Source organism: Amphimedon queenslandica, unplaced genomic scaffold (genome assembly GCF_000090795.2).
Source record: "Amphimedon queenslandica unplaced genomic scaffold, v1.1 AMPQUscaffold_13458, whole genome shotgun sequence".
NCBI lineage: Eukaryota > Metazoa > Porifera > Demospongiae > Haplosclerida > Niphatidae > Amphimedon > Amphimedon queenslandica.
Window position 1 is genome coordinate 165,840 of NW_003546306.1, and position 3,407 is coordinate 169,246.

A 3,407-nucleotide genomic window follows, 5' to 3' on the forward strand; every position below is an offset into this window, starting at 1 on the left:
TGTTGCTGCTGCTTTTTGTTTCCTTCTACAAGAGAACAAGTACAGTATATGATTACTGTGATTATAACAACTGCATGTACTTTTATCCAATGCCATCCTCGCTTTAGCAAATGCAGATTCATGTACAACCGAGCAACTATTCTTCTCTACTTTTATGATTGAAGCATCTTGACAAAGTGTTCTTTGATTATCTATAAAAATTGTAACACACAAACACACTCATTACTGAGTGCTAACTATAACTTTCTTTTGACACCTCATTCTCATCATCAGCAGCATAAAATTTGTCTTCAGCTATTTTAATTGCTTCATCATCTCCTATGCACAAAAAATGGTCTGACAAACATGCTTCATTGTCATGCTATTTTAAATAATGCAAGCACACTAAGACCACTGTAACATCACATTGATGGCTCATGCTGTATTCACCTATCTCAATTATTTTAGCAGTATATACTTTACTTCCTTCCTTGACTTGATGCTCTGATCCAATACTGATCACAGCATTTTTGTCAATAAATGAGCTTTTTTTCACCAAAGCTAATGAGTTGTCAATCGGGAAATGAGCCAATATCAATTGCGCTAAACACAAGAATTGCTTCATAGAAATACGCATTATATATCATCTAACTCACGTTGGTCCTTTGTTTGGTTCAATTAAGATCAAAGCATGGGACCTTTTTTGCTTCTTCTTCTCCTTCTCTCGCAAGCGAGTTTCTTCCTCGAGCGCCTTTGCTTTAACAGGTACACGTGTTATCACCTGCAATTGCACCGTAATCTAATCGTTCCGTATTCGTCCTGCTATCGTTTAAACGTAAACAAAACGGTAACGGTAAAAACACGATTTTAATCGTAAAACGGACGGTTTCATAGTAGTTTCCTTTCCGTAAAACGTGAACATTTTTTGTGTTATACTGTATATTGGGTTTGCCAACAGAACATTGCAGCCATTGTGAGGAGTACTAACCTACCAATAGAGAGAGAGACTACTGTAAGGACATGTAATATAAATAATTTCTTGTGACAATAACAATAATTATTACGCTTTACAAAAGGCAACTCAACACATTGATCTAGTGAGGAAAAAGAGAGAGTACTATAGGTCTGTACTAAAGGAAGCTGCAACTCTTCTTGAGGGAATGTTTACCAACCCAGTCATAGGACTTTCTAGTCCACCATTTAGCTGATCATTGGCAGAGTTGGACATCATGGCTCACTGTTGTTTTGACAATGCTCAGCAGATAACAATTAGTATACTGCATGTATATTGTGTATCATTATCACTTATCATTAGGTACACTTTCCATCAAATCCATTACAACCAGGCCCAGTATACTTCCTCACTCCACGTAAGTTTGGTATATTCAGAGCCTGCTGACAGCAAGTCAACTTTCTGGTTGATGAAGCTTTCTTGACTTGAAAGGGAGCCAATGTTCTAGTCAGTATGCTCCATTTCTACCTGAAGCATCATGTTGTCCACTCTGTCATTGTTCACTTTAATGCGGACAACTGTGCTGTGCAGAATAAAAATAATCCCATGATTTGGGTAAATAAACAAGAAACATTAGAATGCAAACACTACAGACAATAATTACTCACATACCTGTTCTTTTATCTTTTAGTACTTGTTATGGAGACTGCTCACTTGACTAAACAAGAGAATCAGCCGGTCCTTCTTGCCAGCAGGCCATACCAAGTTCTCCCCAGACTGGTGATTTGGTCTGTTGAAGCAAAGGTTCAGGAGGAGTGGGTGGGATCACTGCATGACTTGGTGGAGGTGGTAGAGAGGTCCGCAAGTGTCAATAAAGCACTGGTTGTTGGCACACAGGAGTTTGAATGTATCGTGAAGTCATATGATAGGACTCAACACAAGGTACCTTTCTTTAAGAAGATTAAGGCCATTAAGCCATTCCATCACTTGGTGATGGATTGTCAAGCAATGGATGAAGTCTTCTTAGGGAACCAACTGTAGTACCATATCAACTCGCTTGCCACCAGTAGTTTCACCTATTGGTCTGTCCAGTGAACGGCAATGGTATTTGTATAACATGATCTGGCAGTTTTGTCCTGATGAGTGTAAGGATTTGACAAGTCCATACCCATCTTTTGCTAAACCAAGTTCACGTAGAAGTACTCCTAAGGCTCAACATGTCCCAGAGCCAGCTGAGGAGGTAGAGGTACCAGTGAGCTTTACAAGGAGAATAATGACATGCAAGAACTGTGGTTTGACTGGTCATAACAGCCATACATGCACTAACTAGTGGCATGTCAGGTTCTAAGCTCTCGGTTCATTCTGTTGGTGAATATCATACATATCCTACTGCATATCCATCTATACAGTTGGTTACTTTCTCCCTCACTCTCACCATCTTCATCTTCCTAGTCGGTCATTCACTTAGTCACTCTCTCTCTCACTTTCTCACTTGTGGCCTCAATATCATCCTGTTTCAAATCTCAGTGGTCTCAATATCATCCTGTTTCAAATCTCAGTGGTCTCACTCACTCCCACTAGGACTCCATGGGTGGCGCCTCCAATGTTGAGGATGGTGCAGTCAATCCCACCCCGTGGATGTTCCTAGTGTGTAGTATCTTTCTCTGTCCCATGCTGTTACCACTCCTATCACTCTCACGGTAAGCTACACGTACATGTAGGCGAAAGTTCTTACTCTATTACACATTATAGTCACTCATAAACTGTCTCTCTTCTTGACATGTACAATCAAACTCTCTCTCTCTCTTATCCTCCCTCGCCTCATGGTACTCCCTCTACTTCACTCATATATGTATCTGTCTCTCTGGTACTCGCTCAAAGAACAAGGGTTGTCACAGTCATCATAAGTACACAAATCTATTCAATCTATGCAAATCTATACTTATTATTGTAAATCTAGTGACAGCTAGTAAGTACATACCTCTCTCCCTGTCTCTCTGTCTCACTGTTTCACTGCACATTTTACACTACCTACAAACTGGTTCATGTCCTTCTCAAGGTACATGTATGTCTATTTTACATTCATATTCATTAAAATTGTCATACACTAGTCACAACTCATACTCATGCATCTCCCTTCCCTCCTGTCTCCCATTCCCTCAGTCTCATCACTATCAGTCTCCTCAATGTCATGGTAAAAACTTCACACTAAACTATACATTAACTATTACATACAGTATAGCTACTGCTATAGTACCATCATGGTACCTCTCCCATCCTCATGTCTCTCATTAACTGGTACTCTCCCTCAGTCATTGGTGTCTATTTCTTTTATCGACAGTCCCACTCAGTGCCATGTTAAGTTAGCTAAAGCAACTAAGCAAAACTGTTCATTGCCTTTACCATCCCTCTCTCTTTCTGAATGAATGATCCCACAATAGTCAATATTCCAACTCATGGTAAGCTACATGTACTA

General features: G+C 39.8%; 1 long non-coding RNA gene across 1 annotated transcript; it reads right to left on the bottom strand.

Annotated features, from left to right (window-relative positions):
- Positions 1-965, bottom strand: LOC109581136 (uncharacterized). The gene is made up of 5 exons (XR_002184528.1): positions 636-965; positions 430-582; positions 238-318; positions 81-191; positions 1-25 (listed from the first exon to the last, which is right to left on the bottom strand). It is a non-coding gene; the product is annotated as an uncharacterized LOC109581136 (long non-coding RNA).
- Between the last annotated feature and the right edge of the window lie 2,442 nt (positions 966-3,407).